Source organism: Strix aluco, chromosome 8 (genome assembly GCF_031877795.1).
Source record: "Strix aluco isolate bStrAlu1 chromosome 8, bStrAlu1.hap1, whole genome shotgun sequence".
NCBI lineage: Eukaryota > Metazoa > Chordata > Aves > Strigiformes > Strigidae > Strix > Strix aluco.
Window position 1 is genome coordinate 20,655,924 of NC_133938.1, and position 24,685 is coordinate 20,680,608.

The 24,685-nt window shown below is 40.1% G+C and overlaps 1 protein-coding gene across 3 annotated transcripts in view; it reads right to left on the minus strand.

Annotated features, from left to right (window-relative positions):
* DPYD (dihydropyrimidine dehydrogenase) overlaps positions 1-24,685 on the minus strand; it is a 367,570-nt gene that overhangs the window by 21,711 nt on the left and 321,174 nt on the right. Inside the window, exon 21 of one of the 3 annotated variants that reach the window (XR_012624149.1) lies at positions 2,382-2,510. The exons of the other annotated variants lie outside the window; for them this stretch is intronic. The gene's annotated coding sequence lies outside the window, so the exon portion shown is untranslated. The remainder of the gene's footprint in view (positions 1-2,381; positions 2,511-24,685) is intronic. 3 annotated transcript variants of the gene reach the window in all.

A 24,685-nucleotide genomic window follows, 5' to 3' on the forward strand; every position in this document is an offset into this window, starting at 1 on the left:
GAAAGCCTTGCTAAAAATAACACCTACTGCCCTCTTCTCATCTGTCAAGCCAGTCATCGCATTGTAGTAGGTTATCGAGTTGGTCAAACGTGGTTTTCCCTTCATAAATCCATAGTGACTACTCCCTTCCTATGAAGAACAGTTGATCTGTAGTTGGTTTAGCTATCCTCCCGAAATATCACTCCCTTCTGTAATCATGCACAAAAGCCGAGCTTCATCCCTTTATTGCCTTGGCAGGACTGCATCTGGGAAGGTTTCTCATTGGCTTCAAAGAACTGGGGAGACAAGCAGCTGAGCGGGTAAAAACTAAGAGTGTAACAGCTTGGGAGGCTACACAGCCAAGTGACCACCTCAGACACAGTTAAAGCTATGAAGACTGCAGACAAGAATGAATAGATTTGAAGAGGGTAATAGGTGAAGCAGGACCCCTGTAAGTGGGAGCATGGTACAGAAAGGCAATCAGATAAGGGAAACATTAACATTTAAGCAAGGTAGACAGCTGCCCTCACCCAGGAGCTACAAGAATTTAAATCAGGTTTGTATGGGTCATTTTATATGCCCTCAGCACAAAGGTTTTAGTAATGTTTGACCCCCATTTGTTCATGTGGAAAACTTCTATATTTGATGTATAAAGTTTTCCAGAGAAAGCAGTTTCAATTTTAATGATTTTTTCCAGTTGCTTCTGAATCCTTCAAGTTTATTTTTTCTAAAGTCTAATGTGCTCAAAATGGCTGCATATATCTAGAATCCTTATTATATGCTGCACGTACATGTGGCCTTAACCATACTTTACACTGCACAACAGTTTTGATTCAGTGGTCTGTCTCCACTCTCTTGCAACTTTACAACAACAACAAAAAAAGATTACTGAAGTTTCCTGAAGTGGTATCTGCTTTCTTCCTTGTTATGGGAGAGACAATGAAACATGACTCTAACATTTCCAGAGAGGAAGAAAACACAAAGTCCCAGTACCAAAGAACAGCAACAGCAACAACAACAAAATCTTGTCACAATGTCATGATAGCTTGTGCTCCTTCTGGGAAAAAAAACCCGACCCAACAATAAAGCCAAAAGCTGAATTCTATTCCTCTGAACATGGCAAATAACACACATATTCATATTCATAGATGTATGGAGAGAGTATGTGTGCAAGCTTCCCCCACTAATGGGGTAAACTGCTTAACTAATAAAAACTAAGTATGCATGGCAATGGGGAAACTGAAGCTGCTAATTCTTATTCTTTTAGATGTTCTTACACTTTCAGACATTCAAAGCTAAATTATCTTAAATAGCTGCTCTTCTCTGTGGTAGTTGGGCAATGCTGACATATTGGCCCTTCCCATACACTGCATGGTAAGGGCCCATGACATGACTGAGTCATCCAGATGGCAGTAGGGTTCATGTCAAACCTCCAGCAGGGAATCCTGTGAGAGTCCTCCCCATGGCACGCGGGCAGGCGGCATGCCATGGAGAGGATGGCATACTTCACTCTATCAGTTTCCATCTGATAGTGAGCTTCTTGGGCCTACACCAGTTGTTACAGCCCTCAGAGGTGCTGTAGTTACATTAGCAAGGAGCTGCAGAGAATTTGTCCCTTGTATTAAAGGGTTCACACATTCTCATGGCTCTGTTTCTTAGAGCTGAGACATTAATGGCATCACTGCCTTTAATGATGTGGAAATGTCTTCAAAATAAAGGACAGAACACAACAATTCTTCAGGGAAAAAAAATGAACTCTGCCTTTCAGTTATTTTGATTTTTTTTCCTGGAACTTTTATTTACTTCGTGAACAGCGCTGTCTCAATAACCTGTAATTACTGCACATATACTTGCTCCTGTAACCTCTGCTCCCCACCCTGCGTGTGTATATACCATTGCATTTAGTTACTCAATTATTCTGCCCACTCTTTAGACCATGATTATTTAAAGCAGGTGAGCTAACCCCCAGACCTGCAGTAATTCTGAGACTAAACGGAACATTAACGTGTGTTCTAGGAAAACATATTGCTGGGACCTCACCATAAGATATATAGTACCATGCTTGAGCGTGCAGATAAAACCATTATTTAAAATAACAATTATTTCTTCTTTCATCATTTTTCTAACACTGCCAAAATTTTCTCTACTAGCTCAAAATCACGATCAAATTATTCTTCATGTTCTATCTCAAATGTTTGGTTTTTAGCAGCTTATATATACCAAGTGAAGGAAAAGATTTTAGGATTATAGGCTTATTATAGTGCAGCAAAAACTTACATTCTACAAATGTACTGAAGTCATGAAATATTCATCAATAAAACAAAAAGGAGTTAATATTTGAAGCAAGCTTAGACATTTACAATCAAAAGCCAGGATGACATAGATGATAAAGAAAATGTTACCTTCTGGGGTGAAGAAAAGAAGATACTGATACACATTACTGTGCTACTTCATGAACATCTGGCAGTCTGTCACTTAATAGACAACAACATCTTCTCTAAACAGAAGAGACTTGAATTCATCAGGGATTCCTGTAGTACAGTATGTGCTTAACTTAAGTACCTGCTTTCTGTGATTTCCATAGATTACCATATTCATGACACTGTGGAGTGAAAGCATTCTTCTCACTCTCTAACCAGAACATGCAAAAGAAATTAAAACACTGGCAGGCACTTTGTCTCCAGTTTGTTGGACATGTGAGGAGAGGACTTTCCACCCATTTATGCAGATGAAATTCTGTCAGCTAAGCAGCAGCATAACAAAGATGTCAGCAGAATGGCTATTAACAAATATCTGACAGGCAAGCAAATATAACTGATTTCAAATGCATTTAGGAAATGTGGATAAGTTACCAGTTGAGTCTTAGTATAGGAAAAAACTTTGTGCAAAAAAGTTTTTGTAGTTTTACTGGTACAGAAGTAAAAATACATCAGCCCAGTATTCACGTTTTTGTGTGTATCTATATACCATAGTGTGTATATATCCATACATTCAGCTTATGCACTCATCATATCAATATTATAAATTATCTGATCATATGAAAAAATCCCACTGCTAGATATTTTTACCCACCTTCTCCTCCAAGCTGGCTGGTAACTGAGCTATTCAGAATAACCCTAAAACCATCTTTTTCTTTGGATTTAACCATCCACTTCTGGGGGTACATATACCAAGGAGATTGAACTCTAACAGTACCTAATGGCTGTCTGTTTTCTAGGCCCTTCCAAATAAGTTTCAGAGGTGCTAGCTGGGCTATTAAAAGGGAAAAATAAATGTTTTCTTACAACTATGAGAGAACATGGATATCCTTACTGCTATGGCTACATTAGTGGTTACCAACTGACCTGTCCATCATAGATGCGACTGACCCAGCAAGGTGAGCGGAGCTGTATTAAGCTGAATTTGCTAATTCCACTTGTGCTAAATGAGCTGGGTCACGTACCAGGAGCAGCCTAGCCCCATTTCTAGAACTGTGAACCCCCATGAAGCTGCATTTAAAGACCCTACATGACCCATGTGAACCTGTTCAAAAGCTCCTTGAGCAGCCTGACACTACCATGCAGCCTGAGGGCAAATTACACCCTGTGGGCAGGATGAGGTGAAATGCATGCTATCCACATCCTCCTTAGCTCTCCCACACTCCCTTCCAGCATACCCCTCATGCAAATACAGCTCTAGACACCCTTCAGTACTTAGACATAGAAAGTCTATGTATGCACCATGGGCATATAAAAAATATACAGTCTAATCAGCTGTGCCCATCAAATTCATGCTCTCAGGTGAATGGGAGACTAGGCAGAGAGGGCAACCTGCAACCGCCTCCTCCAGCCTCGGGAAGAAACCAAGGTTTTGAAAGTCACTCTATGAAGTTTTGAGTACGTTCAGTAAAATAACCACTGCTGCCATTGCGTGCAAAGAAAAGTGTGTTTTCGACATTGCTATATGTGTTTTAGCTGCAAATTTACCCATCGAATACTTTTTGCTAACAGTTAAACCTTGCACAAGTGGTAAGAGCATACACTTTTTCCATCTGCTGGAACGTTTGCAAATTTTTGGTTTGATTTTTGTTTATCCTGCCTTTTTGTTTTGATGGGTTTTTTTTGCACGGAAGCTCCAGATTTATTACTGACTTGCCTATACTGTAAACAGCACATCATTTCAATATATCTAGAAATAAACTCCGCTTCCCCCTGGTAGATTACACATCACATAACTATACATATATTATTACACTAATAGATTACTTAAAAGCAAACCACTGCTAATAATTCCTAAGCAAACCTTCTTCCACTTCAGATTCATTGTAATCCATCTCTTATGGCAGATGAACTACAGTACTTATCCTCCTTCTGCACAGACTACAATGCTTTCCCTCATTCATCTCTCACACATAGTAATCCTTCCATCTCTACTTCACACAATCCTAATTTAAATGTAAAGTATTCAGTGCAGACAAATGAGCTCTAGTCATCTCTTGCAGTTATGACCAAGGAGCCTACCACTGCCTTTTAGAGTCTTCAAACTCAACAATACAATGATTTTTATCATCACCTCAATAATCTAAACTCACTAAATTTCATGCTGAGAGTCATAATACAAATAGTTCTGGCATTAATAGTAAGTGCTTCCACCCCTAGATAGTCAAAACTCCCACTTCAGTTGGCGAGAAGTAGGATGAGAAAATGCTGAATGCTCTCCTATGAAGAGTTTGGGTATTCTGGTTTGATTAAGGCCTCCAACAGTTTTGAAAATGTGACAAATCAACACATATGACATTAAAAAAAATTATGAGAATATAGCCAGATGGTAAAATTGGAATGATCCACTAAAAGAAAGTGATGATGAAGAATTTTGATAATTTGAAGTTATTAAAACTTTTAAACAGATCTGAAAAGAAATAAATATTTGCTGAACTGTTTAAAATGATTATATCAAACTTATGAATAAAATATCAATAACGCATTATGAAACTGATAACTTCATTAAACTGATATAAATGCTTCCTATATCACCATCAAGCAGTGAGGAGATGTCAATGCGTAGGTACCAAAGTCACAGATGCTATATGAAAACCTAATGTAGACAAACACAAAAGTGCTCATTAGAATCAACCTTCCAGGTCCCCCACAGTGCCTCTCTTGCATATTTATCTGTCTTTATGACAGCTAAAGTATAATATCTAAAGTATCATTGTATTCTGAAAATTACAATGGTCATATATTCTAAAATGCTAATTTGATTAGATTTTCACTCAAGTCAATCAGAGGAAGAATTTGATTTTTAAAAATCTAATGTTCAAATCATTAGAAATACAGATCACGGGCATACATCACTGTATTTTTAAAAACTATCTTGTTTTAAATTACTATAATAGCTTTAAAATGAATTCTGATCATCTTGCTACTACAAGACTTCACTGATTTGTATGCACTTAGGCTTGTGAGTAGATGCATTCAGCTTGCCCTCTGCTATTAAATATAACCACAATTACATATTGCTTCAACAGGCCATCCACTTTTTCATTGCTTATGTGCTCCTTACAGATAAACAACAGAGATACATAAACCTTTCCTTTACATATCACTTTGCACTGTGTACTCATTGGGCTATTTTGCAGGTCAAAGGGATTGGCATGGCACAAAAACTATGTAATTTATACTTTAAAAGAAACGCCTGTCCTGATCCTACAAGCTTTTACGCTTGGCTGACCTTTAAACATGCATGTGGTTACACTGGCTGAGGTTAAGCCTCCATGCAGCGACTGGGGAAACCGGCACCATGTCTCGCTGACTGACCACAACCAACCCACTCTTTTTGGACATGCACACACGGTTCCACCTGACTTCATCACAGGAGTTACAGGTGCCCAATGAAAGATAAAATGGAGCATACAGTGTACACCTCTTTTGCGTTGTTTGAAAAAACTCTCGTGTCTTCAGCTGTTCTGCACCCAGATAGTTCCAGATAACATACCTCTTCATGGATGAGTGATCACGCAAGCCCTACAGAGCTTCACTACTCAAAAAACCTGCCATTTAAAAAAATCTTATCCTCATTTAAAATGTAAAAACAAAATTATTTTTATTTCTTGACATAATTAATCTTGTTAAAGTTATGCTAGATATTTATAGTGATTCATCTACAGCTCAAAAGAAAAAATCTATGGACATTTCAACCATAAGACAGTAAGGGAAACAGAATTTTCTACTTAGTGCAGCTTCTCTACATTAATGCTGTCTACAATAGTGCTACTGCTACAAAGGTCACAGATGACATAATTTATATTATTATAGATAATCCATGTCATCGGTCTGCCCGACTGTTTTTCTCCATATTTTATAGAGGTGCTCTGTATTCTGATGGAAAAAGGTCCTAGGAGAGCTTCAAGTCTGAGTGGCTTACAAAGGCAGGAGCAGTCACCACACAGGAGAGATTTGCTGCTTCTCCTCAGGAAGGCTGGGACCATTTCCTGCCTCCAGAGAAGATGCAGTGGGTGGTTCTGCATGAGCAATAAGTCTGTTCCCAAATATCCACTCTTTCTGTGTGCAGACCACTTCAATGAGCCATGACATGATAGCAGGACAACGCCCTTCCTATCAGGTGTGTACCTGGAGCGGGGCAGCAAGGAGATGAGGCAGGATAGAAAAATGCAGCTTAGCTACGTGGGCCTCATGGATAACTGTGGCACAAAGCCAGCTCACAGATGTGAAGCATTTAAGCAGCACTTGATTTTGCTGGGGATAGAGCACGGTTGCCCTCCCGTGCTCCATGGCTGCTGGAAATGCTTGGTGTGGAGCTGGAGTGCTCACTGACGAGGCAGGGGGAAGGAGAAGGGGCAAGGCTGTGACGGGGAGCAGTAGAGTGATGAATGGTGGGGCTCCCTTGGGCAGCAGCAGCACCCACTCAAATCTCCTGCTCCCCCCATGCCACCCCAGGCTGCTACCTGCTCTGACAGTAACTTGACTGATGCAGCAGCTCGTGCCCCTCAGCCACCGATTCAGGCTATCTGCAGCCTTAGACAAATATTTTTCTATGCTCAGATGTCAGAAGTGAGAGAATGCACCTCATTCCAGCCTTTAATTCTTCTTCCAGATGGATTATTTTCTGTAGAGAGACTGCCTGTGACACAGCTGTTGCAGTGGTGTGGTGTTTAACAAGTCAGCTACATAGGCTGTCAATGGCGTGTTCATCAGTTTGTGTTCTTCTGTCCCACTGACCAAGCCCTGGTGAAAAAAGTGCCTCCTTATCCTCCTTATCTGCTCATATGATGCAGACATTTGGGGTGAGACTAGAAAATACACTCACCCACTCCTGCTATAGACAAATTACAGGGTCTCTTCAATGTGGGTGGCTTGCACTCAAGTTCATGATTTATCCTGAGGAAAATGTTTGATCTTGACAGAGTCCTGGGTCATATTTCTTGGTGGTTATTTCTTGGCCTGCTGATCATTGTATTGCCCTTTGATTTCTTTTCTTTTTGTTATTCCTTTCCCCATTGCCAGCCATCATACTTCCAGCAGGCACTGAGTTGTACACATGTCCTGACATCAGGATGACATCAGGCCACTGTGAGTGCTTTCTGCAAGAGCCACTTTTCCACTGGAGGATGTCTTCCTCTTTTTAAAAAAACCCTGCAACTTCAGTTCTTGACTCAGTTTTGCCATTCGACTTGCTGCAAGGCGATGGTAGTGATAGCAGTGATGAGAATTCATAGAATCATAGAACGGTTTGGGTTGGAAGTGACCTTAAAGATCACCTAGTTCCAACCCCCCTGCCATGGGCAGGGACACCTTCCACTAGCCCAGGTTGCTCAAAACCCCGTCCAACCTGGCCTTGAACACTGCCAGGGAGGGGGCAGCCACAGCTTCTCTGGGCAACCTGTGCCAGTGTCTCACCACTCTCACAGTAAAGAATTTCTTCCTAATATCTAATCTAAATCTACCATCTTTCAGTTTAAAACCATTACCCCTCATCCTACCCCCCCACTCCCTGGTAAAGAGCCCCTCCCCATCTTTCCTGTAGCCCCCTTAAGCACTGGAAGGCCGCTATAAGGTCTCCCCGGAGCCTTCTCTTCTCCAGGCTGAACAACCCCAACTCTCTCAGCCTGTTCTCATAGGGGAGGTGCTCCAGCCCCCTGATCATCTTTGTGGCCTCATGTGGGCCTGCTCAAGCAGGTCCATGTCCTTCTGATATTGGAGGCCCCAGAGCTGGACACAGGACTCCAGGTGGGGTCTCACAAGAGCAGAGTAGAGGGGGAGAATACCCTTCCTTGACCTGCAGGTCACATTTCTCTTGATGCAGCCCAGGATATGGTTGACTTTCTGGGCTGCGTGTGCACATTGCTGGTTCATAGTCAGTTTTCCATCCACTAGTACCCCCAAGTCCTTCTCCTCAGGGCTGCTCTCAATCCACTCTTCGTCCAGCCTGTATTTGTGCTTGGGATTGCCCCGACCCATGTGCAGGACCTTGTACTTGGCCTTGTTGAACTTCATGAGGTTTGCCCAGGCCCAGCTCTCCAGCCTGTCCAGGTCCTTCTGGATGCCATCCCTTCCCTCCAGCACATTGACTGCACCACACAGCTTGGTGTGGTCAGCAAATATGCTGAGGGTGTGCTCAGTCCCACTGTCCATGTCGCTAACAAAGATGTTAAACAGCGCTGGTCCCAACACCAACCCCTGAAGAACACCACTTGTCACTGCCCTCCCCATTGAGCTGGACTAGATTTTTATTCTCAGGTTATTTGCATGACTGAACAAGAACGAGCCCAGGCTCCACTGTCTCCAAACACAGTTTTGTAGTGGGGCTGCCAGAGTGCCTGATCCTAATGACACAATCTGCAGCAATTGCTGCAAAATGATTGTTGAGCCACAGAAGTCTGACTAATATAGTAAGGTTAGGTTCTGAGATTGGTTGTTTAAAATCAGGTCCTTTTCTCTACTGTTCCTCAAAGTCTGTTACGAATGCAATGAATTTTTATGTCTCTCCTTTCTGTTCAGCCTGTGTTTCTCCAGGGGTAATGCAACTCTCTGCACTGCTTGATGCTCCCCAGTACACAGTCATCCTTCTGAATGGAGAAACCTGTCCCAGAACAGCTTTCACAGGCGCCCAATGGCACTTCTGCTCAGTGATCTGGGTGCTGTAACTTGAACACATATTACACACTTCCACTCACCTGTGGGGTTGCAGTACTCCAGGAAATGATGGGAGTTCTCCCTGCTCATATGGCCAATGTGAAAGATCAATGGGCATGAGCTGACACTAAATTTTTACCTTGTTCAAACACTCCTTTGAGATTCTTTTGCAGCCTCTGCCTCAAACTGGCAAATACCCAGCTTAAATAATATTTATGTTGAATCTCCTAATTTTCTCCATTTCTATGATTTTGAGACTTTGACGTTCTTGTTCAGTCATCCTGGTTTTGTATGGCAGTCTGGATAAGAAGACAGGGATGTATATCTCAATCCCTTTCCAAATGTCGAGCAATGCACACTACTGCAGGTTTAGCAGAATTCCCTTGTGGTTACTGAAGGGGTGCTAGTTCTGGCTTTATAAAACACTTTCTAAAATTGATGGTCAGTTTGCATTCGTATAGTCTCCTGCCCTTGAAACATAAGGATTGAAGCTTTCAGTTGCACACATTACTCCAGTATGTCTCAGCTGGGCTGCTCCTACACTCTGCTGGTGGATGTAGAAGCCTTTTTGGAGTTATGTTCTATGTATGCCTCATGCAAACAGTAGTGCCTCCCCCGCCCTGCCTTGTGTGATATAATGGCTTTGGCATGTACATGCTGCAATGCTGCACTGTGGGACATTTTGTACAGCTCCTTTATATATGAGAAGACTCCAGTGAATTACAACAGTTGTATTCATAGTGAGGTTTTGTTTAGTAATCACCTCAGGAGACTGTACAGATCTGAAAAGCATGGAAAAGTATTGTGAGATGGTTTATGAATCCCACTAATCTCCAAACTGACTTACCCATTTTCAGGTGTGGGTCTATCCTGCATGGTTTTCACTTTTTAGGAGCTGAGTAATAGCCTCTGGGAGGTCAGCAATTATCCCAGTGCTCCAGGAGTCAAATGTAATTTCATCTCATTTTATTTCATTTTAGATTTATTGCCTTGGTCATTTCAAGCAGATAGATGAGAACGTAATCATGATCAGCTACACCTTTTCTTGTGCTGTTTCTGCATCTATACAGCTACGGCAGCAATCACAGCCAGTCCCATTAGTTCTTCTTGCTGATACTGTTGGCATTTTTTTACTACAGGCTTGATATCAAACTGAGTTTTCTTCCACCTGTATCCACCCTAATGGATGCTCAAAAGTTACTGAGGTAGTTACTTTAATTCCAGTATCTAATATATTTGCAAATATATGAGTATTGTGTCAGAAACTGAAACTACTTTTACTTTTTAAAGATGGAAAGCATATTACCACCTGCAGGTCTGTATAATGCCCTGTTAAATTGCTAAAAGACTATGCATATGTACAGCTTCCCATCTTCTCAACAGTTGGCTTGCTGCCCATCTGACCTGTGGCTCTGGAAAACCTCAGCAATGAGACTTATGCCCTCTTGACTTCCACTTGCCTTATTGCTTTTTCTCTGAGTGCAGAGGACATTCTATTAAGCAAGTGCTCTCCTGGCTGCATCGCTGTATCCATTTCCAGCTCTCGTCTGCCTAGAAGACATCCCAGACCTTTAAAACACCATGTAGATAATTTGCTACAGGGATCTTACAGCTTACTACCTATTTGAGCTAAGTTTTCTGACTTTTTGTATGTAACTTTAATGAATTGTTTGCCCCAGTTTAGTCACATGCTCCATTCATTCACTTGATTTACTTAAAAGCAGAGTATTTATGTGTTACCTGTACTTCCTGATATTTTAAGTCATTCAATTTTTCTTGGTAATTTACAATGTCCTGCTGGTATTTTGATTGTTCTATTGTATAATATTATGCCGTATATTTTTGTCAGCAGTTTTAGATTCTCACAAAATGCCAACAGTCTCTGTTATCTCATATTTACTGATGTTTAACTGTCCGGCTGTTATTCAAACTCTTCTCTGCTTTTGTGCTGCTGCTCTTGGTTTAAAGTTCATGCTCGTGCAAAGGGCACCAAAAGTTTATTTTTGCTCTTGTGTAGTGCATCAAAGCCAGATATGTGCAAAATTACATTTTCTGAGTCAGTTTGTTTTCCTGACGTGGTGCATTTTCTCTTTTTGCTATTGTAAGCAAGCTTTGGCAAAACAATTTTCTTGCCAATACAAAGAATCCCATATGCAAGACAATTACCAGTAGATTTTTCTTTGCTTTGTGCTAGTGCATTTATGTTTGCACAAAGTTTTTCCTTTTCTATGCAAACATTTTCTTTTCTGAGTGGTTAAAGGCTTCTGTCTCTGCTCCACCGATGGCTGGTCTCGGCTTGCTTGCTAATTGTGCACATTAGCTCTGCATTGCTGTAATGCTGCTGCATGAGCTCTCCAGGTGCCTCTACATGAGTGTTTCAGTTTAAATCAGGAGTATACCTTTGAAGTGAAATCTCCTGATTATACCCTCATACTGCACTTTGGTTCTTATGGCAAAGCAGTCTCAGAAAGCACAAACTGGATTTTATTTTGGATTAAATGAAACCTGAATGTGTGCCCCAGGAGTGCACCTAAAATGAGCTCCAGCTGCTAATGGGCATTTAGCCCATGAGACCAGACTAGAGCTAGAACACAGTAAAAAAACATGGAACACATATTGTATGGACACCAGCCTGCAGCACCAACCATTTCATTCTGCAACTCCATTCCTATTTGGCCTATTTGTCTGCCCTACTTCTTAATGTAAACATAGCTTCTGAGTGCTCTCATTTGAATCACTGCAACTTTGTCCCACCTACAAGCTGAAGTAATCCCATTAGTATGCAGTGAACTGATGGGTTAGATGTTCTATAACATTCAGAAAGAGTGAGCTGTCTTTTTTTTAGACTGTCCATACTTGGATAATACATACATACACATGTATATTAGTCACACCATACAAAAATATGTGTATTAGTCACACATACTATATTACATTACATTCTATTATATTTTAGATGGAAGATATTTCTGGAGGTTTTCTAAAAATTCTTACCTTTTTTTCTGATTTTGGGGCCTCAGGCTGTGAGAGTTCTTTTTCCCAGTGCAATTTTCACTAACATCCAATATAGCTCATTTTTATGTTCATCTGTCCATCTTTCGCGTCCACTCACATACTACTACAATAATAGCTTTTTTTTTTTTTTTTTTTTGAGACCTTTGCAAGACACTCAGTCTATATCTACAGTAGTAAATCAGTGTCTGGGAATGTTCCACAGCACAAGGATGTTGTCATCTATCCTAACAAAGCATTACAACATTTTCTTGCCTGCTTTTGGCCTGTGCTGACTATCAGTGTCCCAGGCAATTCTTGGGAGAAGCTTTGGAAGTCAGCGTGCTCCAGGAGCTGTTCCCAGCAGGCAGCCTGCCTGCAGCCAACCTGCTTTGGAGACTAACAGCTTCTGATCATCGGCACAGGCTGCTCGGTGCCAGCTGGCCTAAGCACCTAGGAATATTCCCGGGCACATTTAATTTGAAAGTACAGACATATCTCTCCTTTCTGAAGTTAGATGCCTATAGGAATCCAGTCACTTCTGATGTCAGTGCCCAGGCAGAGTGAAGTAAAACAGTGCAACATCCAACTAGTTTCAATAAACGCTATTCTCTGTCATTGGGGACTTTCTGGATCTAGAGTTACAAAGCTTATGGTGTAACCATGAAAAGTATGTCCTAGTGCGGAGTTATTTAACACAGATATCACTGTACTTTTTAACATTTAAGGACATCTCTTCTGCTTTTTTTTTTTTTTTTTTCAAAAATAGAAGTACAAATATAGCTTTAAAAAGCCAAGAAGATAAACAATGTTCCATCATGAGCCAAAGTATGAGCTGTATCTTCAACCTAGTCTTAAAGCAAGCTCCTGCACTAGGTGTGTCCTTAAAATAAATGATTTCTCCCTTCTACAGCTACTTTACACCACACAGGATTCCTTTCACAGTCTGCAAAATGCTGCTGTAGTCTTAATTAGGAAGTGAAGCAACCTCAGGATGCTATGAAGTTTTCTTTTTGACACTTTAACTGGTATCAGTGACACTGATACTGGTATAGACAAATCATAAAATCATAATATTTTGATTCAACTCTCCTTTCTAAGTGAAATAACAGCTTTAAATGTTAGTGTTGATTATTACTTCCATGGGAACTCAGTTTATTTAATATAATTTGCTATCAATTGTTTTTTCCTTAGGAAAACTTTGCTACAAAGTCTTTAAACATTTCCCCAACAGAAATTAGTAGGTTTGGGGGTCCACTGACTCCTTTTTATAACAATGGAACTGATCTGAGATATGTCAAATACTTGGCAGGTCCTAATGACAATACCGGGAAGACTAGCCCAGACATCTAGTTCCTATCTTCAAGAATGAGAAATACCTTGAGAATTCTAGTTATAATGTCTTTTTTTCTGAAAATAATACAAATTGAATATGCACAGAATCAGTCTGGGCAACAGAACTGGGAACTAATTTTAATTTCCTTTCAGTATTTAATTAGGTTTCTTGAGCCTGCCTCTCAGTGTCTCTGTTTCTGCTCCAGAAGACAAAAGAAATGAGATAAAATGGACACTTGTTTCATATTGTTGTCTTCCCTTGCAAAGGTTTTATGCCACTTTCATCATTAAAATATCCCAGCAGTGCCTGTTAACTAATGAACTCCACCTATCTTGCATGGCTCACCTGCTCTCTCATTTTCATTCTTTGTCTATGGGACAGGCTGCTTTGTTTTGTTAAGATTTTAGTAATTTCCTTTCTGAAAAAACAAAAGCAAAGAGCAACATTGATGCACTTCTGCACAGAGAAGGCAAAGTTCAAAAAGTGCTTTTTACTCTCAGGGTAAAAGGCAAAGGCACTAACTGAATCTTAGGTACTGTGGGAGCTTGTTCCACAGTTGTGGACATGCTCCTAAGCCAACTCAGTCACCTTACACCTTATTATAAAAACAGCATTGCTGAAAATCCAGCAAGCACAAGGAGTGAATGGAGTCATGGGCTATAGCCTTCTCCCAGGGTTTAATCTAGCATATAAAATACAAAGGAACTTTAGTACTGATGGTGCTGAAGAAAAGAGCTAAGAGCTGGTTCGCTATTCTGTGCTGGGATGTTCCATCTAGGGCTTCCACGCCACCAGCACACCTCATTGCCAGCACATGCAGGGAGCCAGGGGGAAAAAAAATAAAATTGGAGGCCACACAAGAAGTCAGTGCTTCATCTGAGATAGAAGACAGATCTTTCCTTCAATGCATGCTGAACCTTGCCTGAACTGCTGTGTCAGAAAATGCTGGGAATCCAGCCGAGAAAACAGAGGGAGGATGGCCTAGTGTGCTCGCAGCAACTTCAGTTTCTGAGCGGACATGCTGCAGCATTTTCAACATGCTGAAGTTTTCCAGAAGATAATTACAACTGTTACTACTTCATACTTTCCTTTCTTTTACCTCTTAGTAGAAGGTAAATCACAGTAATAATAAATCCTTCTATATAAATGCAAAGCAGAGCTAAAAATGAAATTGATGTCACAATTTTAATTTACCACTTTCATTGTTGTTAATTTATACGCAAGCAGTGTGCCATAAGTTTCCTCTGAAAAATAGTCTAATTCCTTTCAAGCATCCCCCATGAAAACCAGATACAGACACTCTGAATTTCATGCTGTATTCTTTGTATGTCTTAAAAGACTTCTTATTTTTTGTAAGTTGGGGAAAAGAATGTACCCCTGTAGTGAGACAAAGCAAAGCAGGTTTCAACCTTTATCTGAAGTTTCTGATTGCTGTGATAAGGAGTGAAGAAATAATTTAAGATACTCTCAGCTATAATAGATCACAGTAAAATTTACAGTAGCCTTTTTTAAAGTCTTACTGTTCTTATGTATATAAAAACCATCAGGGGCGCAAACAAAGTTGAACTTCTTGTCTGAGCTCACTTCACAACTAGCAGTTTGGTTGTAGTGCAGATCACTAAGCTACATGTTATCTTTCAAAAATTCCTCCAGAACTTAAGCCCAGACAAACACCGCAACATAAAATTTTCATCGCCAGCCTGCCCCTTTTACAGCACATGTTAGATGCAGTGGTCAGGACTGGGCCATGAGGGTTACCAGGCTTCACCACAGCAGGGTTCATGGTTCCGGGCGGCTCGCACAGAGCTTCCCCAGGGCCTGGACTCACAGGGCAAGATGGGCAGAGGGTGGCGGGAGGGCCATGAAGGGTGAGCTAGGAACAGCCAGTGTAGGAGAGAAAGCCCTGAAATATTTTGAACTTCTTTGCAACTATTTCTGAGAGACTATCCATGGGAAAAGTTCAAATGTCCGGTACTCCAGCTGATTCTGGAGGGGAAAAAAACCCCACAAATTGGAATGAAAACTTTGAGTTGCAGAAACTTCTGTCTGGGAGAATGTAGGTAAGCTATGCTACTCAAATCAGCAGACTTTTCTACTGTCCATCTTCACCTTCAAGGTGACCGTTTGGTATATTATTCACTTCTAAACAGGAAAAAGAGGGCAGCACTATTGACAGCAATCATGTCGTTTTCTCTGCTGTGTTTCCAAAGAAAGGGGCCACATTTTGGGTTGAAACTGATTTCAGATTAAACAAAATATCTGTAATTTGGTCACCACCATTATTGTACTATTACTTTCATTGTAATGCTACTTAACTACTGAACATTTCAATCTGTATGAGTAAAAACTTTCATCTCTGAACTAGTAATATTTCCCCAAAACCAAGTAAAACATTTTCAAAAGATAAACATCAGAAATCAATTTGGTACTGATTGAGATAAAACTAAGTAGTCTTCAGCAACATACTGAAATTATTTAAGTGTTTAAGCAAATGTTTATAAGTATCGTTAAAATCAAATTTCTTAATTTTAATTCTAAAAAGAATTCTATCCCTTCATGACTGTATAAGCCAAGTAGAGACTAAATGCAATAAAACCATCCCAGCCTAATATTTTAATTCAGTTGTTCAATAATTTCTATTTCTTTGCATTATTTTTACTTTATTATACTTTTATAATACCCTCAAATATATCTATAAAACTTTACAGACCTTTTCCAACAGCATATGGTGTGTGTTGTGAAGACAAGCATGTTTATGAGCTGCAAGACAGGAAGAAAATTAAAGTACCCTTATGGGACTGAGCCAGGGAGACTTGACTGGTTATGAGCTGAGATTTTCATGTATCCACCACTACCTATCTAATTCTTGAATCTCCAACTTTTCATTGCAATTGCATTATAGAATTATCTTGTGTTGGGCTGAATGCTTGAAACTGAAAGCAAGTTATGTTGCGACGCAGTCCTTTTCACAGCAGCAACTGAGTATATGATGGCTAAATGACAAAGCTAGCCTTGAATGAAGTAAAAATGAATTTTAACTGAACTAACAATTATTCCACTAGAGATGTGTAAGCAAACATTCAATGTACCCAGGTACTATTCAAGAACCATTTGTCATATCCTGAAGCAATTCCACTCTATAAATGAACCTCAGTCAGTTGGGATAGGATCTAACAGCAGAGCCTTACTTGTCTTTGAGCTAGATGGGCTTAAATGTGACAAGTCACAGTTCTCAGTTTTGGGTTTCTAAAAGGAGCTTTCAGGAACCCTTATGGCTGACTCTTTTTTGGGAAGAGTGACCACATGAGGTGGTCACATCAGTTGTGGGATCCAAGCTTTTGGAGTCCTCTAGTCTTTCCTGCATCTCTGACTGCAGCAAGAGGGAACCTATCTAAAGTTTCAGGACATCTCTGCCAAACAGGTGAGAAACACAAACATAACAAAACACTAACAAAACACTTGTTGCACATGCACACACATACACATGGCCGCACCTATATTTTTTCTTTCAAAAAGTTCAAAAGCATTGGATGACATTTTGGACGAATGCCTCAACCCCTTCAGTCTGACCTCCACACCCCTAGAAGCAGTAAGCCTGGGTCAGTATTTCACTTAAACTCTCTGCTCCCTGTGGAGAAGTAATGGTCTCCCTTGTTGAGAGAGGATAGACTTTTGGAAACAGCTTCCTGCATCCTTTTTTGACTGTGTATTTCTGCCTGTCAAGCTTTCAGTGTCTGAACCACACTAAGCTTCTGGGCAGGAAAATGTTCATTCACCCCAGCGCAGCTTTCCAGTGCCATGCTCCAAGATCCAGAATGGCAGAGATACCTCAGATACCTGTAAGGTCTTAAACCACATCTGGAGGCAAATAAATCCCACTCTGAGTGTGTAATGTTTATCTATTCCAATGTCCTGATATCTGACTTCAATGCTTACAGTCAGGGACTTCATTCCTTGTGCTGGAAACTTCTAAGGTCAATTCAGCCAGTCAGATACCATAAATTGAGATCTCTCCATGGACAAGCTGGGGATGGTATTTGGACAGTTAAGTGGGATACTTATAATAGACTGTGTTAAGGCTCCACTGCAAAATAAATGCTCAATTCTGCAATAAAAATTACATTCCCAGTGTGTGCTGAATTATGAATCAGTACTCACACAGTCAAAACAGTGGCCATGACTTCACACAGGCATCACCTCCCAAACTGTCATTTAGGAACTAGTCAACTGAAGACACAAACTGAATGGGAAGGAAATGCTTTTTAAAAATGCAGGCAGAGAGGCAGACTTTCAAGCTTTTCAAACTGCATATTCATCACTCAAATGTTGTTATAAATACCTTTGCAAACAATTCACACTATGTAGACAAAAATACCTCAGTGATAACAGAAAAACAAATTAAGTCCAATGGAAAAATGTAAACATTAAGTTTCTCCTCTATCTTCTTTATCCTGGTAATTAAATCCAAAATCCAGTAGCAGGCATAGAAACCCATCCACAGATCAGGCACTGAAGGTCAAAAACCAAGCTATGACAAAATTGCTAACAAAATGGCTGCAGTCTATCAAATGAACGATCATGACTTTGTTGTGAAGAGAGAGGGGAGTTCTGGAGCATGTGGCGTTTAATGGCCCTGCACTGTACCACCCACAATGGCAGCTCCGAGAGGCCATGCTCCCTCCTTCTGGGTGCTCTTATATAAATGTTGATTATGAAAGGCACACTCATGCTACAGTCGCCAAAGGAGTTCTTGTTGTTCCTGCTTTAACAGGTAAGTTTAGAGGTTTCAGAATATCATTTATGCTAATGTAAATGGCATGTGAGTTGTTTACAGCTTAGTGATACATTTTTAGTAAAGGAGAAAATGTAGACATATCTGTGCTTATAGAGCTTTGTGGGTTCACAATGAGCCTTCTGGTTTAAAATTTACAAATGGAAATTTTTGAAATGGATGTTTCAAAGTGTCAGGAGTGCTCAGCATTTGAAAGAAGGCTCAGTAAAGAGCAGTGAAAAACTGCTGGAGAGTCTGGATGAGACTTTTGGTCTGGAACTGGGAAAGATGTCTTTTGACTTATATTTAATATTTAAAATGAGAGCACAACTATTCAGGAAATAGTAAATAATGATTAGCATCTAGGATATAATGCTCTATGCTGTAATGATGGGTAGTATAAATAAATAAAATTATAGTCAATAGGTTCTAGAATTGAATTACTTTAAACTCAACTGCAAGTTCTTGTCTTGAAAGATCTAAAAAACCTGTACTATTTCAGTGATACGCTTCTGGGTTTCTCATGAATCCAGACATACTGTATAAAACAACACGGTATTTTATAGCTTTGATGTATAAATAAATCAGCAACTTGGAAGAAATACAACATGGTAATAGCAAAAAATTCATTAATTATTCCAAGCAGTCAAACAGGAAAGAGACAAAATGATTAAAGAAAGAACAGATATATATGACATCTCCTGACCAACATATGGGTTATATAGTGACTTCCTTACACTGGATAGTTCCAAATGTGGCAATCAAAACACAGCTGTGGCATAAAAAAATAAAAGGGAGCTATTTCATTAAAACTTGTCTGCTGAGTTGAATGAAGGGCAAACAAGGTCTTACCTAGGTCAGGATTAGACCCACCTTCTTAATAACAGCTAGGCTAGGTGTTCTTAAACATCAACCATCAGAGTACCCAAGTGCAATCAGCCTGAATGAGATCCCAAGAAATCAATAAAATTCTTGCCAGGCCCCTTCAAACTATTACAGAGCCCCAATGTGCTGTGGAGCAGCAGATTACAGGCTGGCTGTAATTGTTCCCTGGAACAACCCAAACACAGTTTCTGGGCCTTAATGAATTCTGTACAGCATGAATAGGTCAGAAAAGTGCAGAAATCTCTTTTCTGAACTCCTGCATGTAGAGATGGTGTGCCCCACTGCTCTGTTCAGTTACTGGCGCAGTTGCCTTGTGCCAGTGTATGACTAATGGGCAATGAAACAGAAAGACATTTTTAATCAATTTGTTCATAAGAACTCAAAAAATACTGCTCTGACTGCTGAGGCATCCATGTGGTTGGACCAAAACCACACAAGGTTACAGAAAAACCTTCAACGATGTTTTATAGCAATAACAATAAAATAGGGGGGAAAGGACATAACCATGTTCCTTAAGTATGATCTTAATCTTTAAGCAAAAAGACATTTCAATTGCATATTATTAGATACTGTTAGTTCCAGTGGCTTATATTGAGCCACTGTCTGAATACTTTGTTAGGATGCAGCAGCTTCCAAGGACAGTCCCTAGTGTGCAGCTGAAATGATGGAAAGGGCCATAGGCTAGCTTGTGCAAACCAGACAGGAAAAGTCTACAAGTCCAGCACATACTCCTGTCAACCTGAAATTTCTCCTAGCAGTACTTCTGTTAGACCTCATGCATTCAAGTTTTGAAAGTCCTCCCTACCTTTAATCTCAGCAACCCAGCATTTCTACAAAAAGGCTTTCCTTCCAATCAGGATAATTTTTCTCCTGCTTTTCCTGAACACTTCCCTTTTTTTTCCAATTCAACTCATCAGTCTTGGTTGAGTTCTCACTCTACATCATAAAATTCCCCTCTCTCAATTGATTGCAAACTTCAAATATTTGTAGACCACTGAGTTCTCCATCTCTTATGTTTACACGCATCGTTTAGGCAGGGCATATGGACACTTAAGTGTTTTAACTTCTTTAGCCTCTCCCCATAAATCACTCCTAGATTTCTTGTACATCTGTGCATGTCACTACATGCTTAATGCCAAACCTGTTCCTAAGAGAATTAAGAGATGCTGTAGTCAAAATTCCTCTCAAAACTAGCACAAGAATAACACAATTATTGGAAAACAGGCTGAAAATGAATACTTAGTCTTTTGTCTATGACCAATACCACAGACTTTGTTTTGCAGTTTATTGCATGGAGCACTGTGGCCCACAGAGCACCTTGCTATCCAAGTAAACAGCCTTCTTAGGTGACAAATTTAAAGGGACAATGATTCTTTCAGAAGCTAAAAGCCCAGGTCTTTACATGCACATCAGTAAGTACATCTGTGACTAGTACCATAAACAAAATGGGAGCACAAAAATAAAGGTAGGTTTTACTAATAATAGCCACCTGTAGGTACAGAGAGACATTTCTGATTGCATAGATGTTTCTAAACCATCTGGATGTCTGTAGGATATAGGCTGCAAATCTGTAAGACTACATCTCATATAAAATCAAGCATTTTACCAGTGCTTAATGAATAAAAAGATGGTTACAAGTACTGCTTAGAAATACACAATATTGTTAATAAATTACTTCTCTCACTAGGGGTAGATTCTAGAGGAAGAATTTCATATCATCAGGTTCTCAGACTAGTAATTATAGCTTACATTTTGAAAGGCACAACCTTGCTTTCACGGATGCAATTTGCATCAAAATCTGCACTTACAAAATCAGTGAGAAGAGTTTTGCACACATAAATTAATTGCCAACACATTTTCTAGTGCTTGAACTGTAGACAATTAGCTATCAATCACTACTGACCAGGGCTTTAAACAGTGAAGCCACAAAGAATAAGGCTCTGGAACTAATACCAATCCCATGAATACTGTCCTAAACATCCCCAAAACCTGTGAGTTTCACCTGACAAAGAAAAATCTCTTTGGCAGTAAAAGCTGGTACAGAACTGAAGGTTGGAGAAAGAGGGGGGAGAGGGAGAGGGAGAGAGAAAGACTGATTTGCTCTCAATGAATATGAAAAAGCTGATCTCTGCCATTGAGGAAAATTCTTGCACCAGCAAGTGCTGACTGATTGCAATGAGGAATGCTTTATCACCAAGATCCAGACACCCTTTCATATGGTGATTATTATTCCTGTCATGACCCTCTGGTCATCAAGCCACAGTGTCTTTTGTCATGAAACAACTATCCAATAAGGAATAATCTAGGAATAAGCCTGTAGCATAATATCTTCTACTTGCTTATACACACAGCGGGAGGAGGAAAATCTTCTTCCTATGAGTTATTACCTGCTCTAATCCACTTTGGAAAATAGCAGTATTTCCTTAATTTTGTGAAGCATGCAATCATATTTTTCACAAACTACAGTTACCTGAATAGCTCAGCCCAGATCTGAAAGCTAATCTAAAAGCTCTCTCAGGTAGTAACAAATAATCCAACATCATCACCAAATCCATGGCAGCCCAGAAATTGTCAAATATTCCCATTAAAACTTGATAAGGATGTGCAAAGGCTGAATTGCATGCTGGCTTGCCTCTACGTTTAATTTCATATTGTCTTCTATAAGGCTGAGGTCTGGCCTAATTCCTGATGCTATTCTTGGAGCAACCGCTCTGACAAACAGAGGTAATGCATGTACAAAGCCCCAACAAACAGCACACACCACCTTGGAACATTAGCTCTGTTTTAGCTCCTATACAATAAAACAATGCAAAGTTCTTCATGACAGAGACATTGTATATTAATACCACCATTGTCCATATTAATATTATCCAACTACAAAATTCTGTAGAACTCATTTAACCTTCCATGCATTATTTCTGTGGCTTTTCTAGTTCAGCTGCTTGAGAAAGGGGCTACCACTCTGCAGTCGCAGACAGCACACACTGCACTGAAAGCATTGGGGGAGAAGGGCTGGGAACCCCTGCTCTGGGAGCAGATGTGAGAAGCCATGTCTGGCCACGCAGGCCAGTTCTTTTTATGTCTTTTCTGTCCTTATTGCTTATGTAGATCACCTAACACAAGGGCTGTTTTGAATGGCTTTATCCAACTAGCAAGCTAACCCTAAGGAACAAATACAACAATACATATACAACTGTACAGAATAAAAAATTAATGGTGTTAGAGAAGGATGATGCACAGAGACATTATGTGTGACACTGGGGAGGAAGTGGGGGTAAGTGCGCATGGTTAATATGAAAAGATGTCAAAAAAAATGAAGCATAATAATAGTGCAATTTATCCTTGCTAAACGTACTGCGCTGTGCTATAATTAAATATGAAAACCTAAATTTATCTCTATGTTCGGCTGTCATTAACTTAACAGGGAGTGCACATGTTCTAATCTAATGGCTGATTTTTTTCTCCATGTGCAGCATATTAAAATGTATATTAGCCTCAAGGTGCATAAACACAAAATAATAGACCAAAGGTTTTGGCCTGTGGAGAAAAAAATCCATGCTCAAAGGCCGTCAAGTAGCTGGTGATGCAGGGGAGACACTCACTTAGCCTCATTAAGCCAAAGCTCTCTTTTGCTTGTCTTTTGTTCTGCATGACAGCAGCCTCTTTGTTGTATAATAATTCATTCCAAGTTCGTTCCAAGCTACCGAAACTGGTGAACTGTGGCCATTTTAATGAGCAGTATTGGTGGTATGCATAATCTGGAAGCCACGTGGACCAGGCAATCACAGAGCACTGCAGCCAGCAAAATGAGATACTGTCGAAATCACAAATTTGTCAAGTTGTTTTTGGACAGGGTATTATAATAAGCACTAAAATATGCATCTTATTACTCTGCATCTGCCAGTCAAAGATCACTGTAATGAATGCATGCTGCAGGGTATGACCAGGCCGTTTCCCCAAGTAAAACAAACTGCAGAGTACAAAAAAAGAATTATGTATTTTTGGCAGTGCCTGCATATTTTTTTAAAATCCTTTTGCATCAGGAGTTGGATTTTCCTGGCTTGATGTCCGTTGCCAGCAGTGAACGCACTAAAACCGCCACAGCCAAGGAGTTAACGTGAATACATTGTTTCTTAATAGCCACATTTACTGGCTGTGAATATGAAACTTTAAACTCAGTGCTCGAAGCAAATTTAGCATACAGCACATATAAAACCCACAAAGATTAAACTACTTTAAATCCACTTTAATAATCCTAGTTCCTTTTGTTTTATCCATTTCTACTGCAAATGGCTTCACCGTTAGGGAAGATACATTTTTATGTAACAACCTGCAGTCTCCATGAGAAACAGCACTGTAGATAATCACAACATAAACTTCCATAATAGACCAGTTAGGAAAAAAAAAAAAATGTTAGAGAGGTCTTTTTTTCTACAAATTGGTCAGGCCAGGGATTGCTAATAATTGCTTTCAGCTTGCAAACACTGGGAGGTTCATCAATGGCAGCAAACCTGGTAAGCGTGACTTGTGCAGTGGGGTGCAGAAGTCTGCTCTGCTGGCGCTCCCCGAAATGCTACTGGTGGTGCTCCACAGAGGGACCATCAGGCTCTCACCTGGAGCCACACCTGTGGAGACCTTTCACCACACAGGGGAGGAGGTGAAAGACTGAGAGAGGGAAGCAGGAGGAAAGGACTGCCTCACCTGCCTGCAGATGCTGGTTCAATATATTTTGGCAGAGCCTTATTTTCGGTCAACCCAACAAGCACATGCAGCAACAGTCCCCGAGTGTGCTGATGTACAGTTCCCATAATATCCTAAACCAAGAGGTTTCTTGATCAATACTGGCTTACCCTTATGAGGCTTTGCCTGGCTGAGAGATGCAAGCCTTAGCTAATGGGAAAAAGGATCAAACAGCCTAATCTTTAATTTTTTCTCCCCTCTGACTCTTCAGAACTGGTGATGGCAATATGGAAAAAAGGGTTTCTTCATCAATATTAATTTTCTATTGCAATCTCTATACCACCATATGATGAGATGGTCTGTATTTCTTGACATGGCCACAAATACCACTTGTTTTGTCTTCTTTATACAGTGTTGGGGAAAAAAGGGACAGTTCTTTACCATACTGGACAAACTTGCCTCCCTAAACAACAGGAGAAGTTCCAAAAAGGATGGGTGAAAACCTCTGCTCAGTGAAGGCAGTCAGAGGTCTTGAAGAATCTGAAGGCAGCCAAAACTTGGTGCGTGTATTGCAATACTGTTCTTGCATGGCTGGGAGTTCACTTATTATTTATTTAATAGAAGAGCTAATTTAATATTTTGTATGAAATCTTGATAGCATAGCAAGGTCTTTTCTCTGCCATGCAAAAGGCTATTTAGACTTGACTGCAATCAAGTTAGAATTTAGCAGGTTTGTACTGTTCAGAAGACTCAGCTTTTAGTGCCCATAGATACTTGAAGGAAGTGCATATTTTAGTCTTAATGGGAAGTCCATGCATTCAGAGAACAAAATCAGCAGCTTGCTAAATTTAAGGTGATGAGAATTTTCACCGAAGTTCATACACTTTGCATGTTCAGGATCATTCTCTCTCA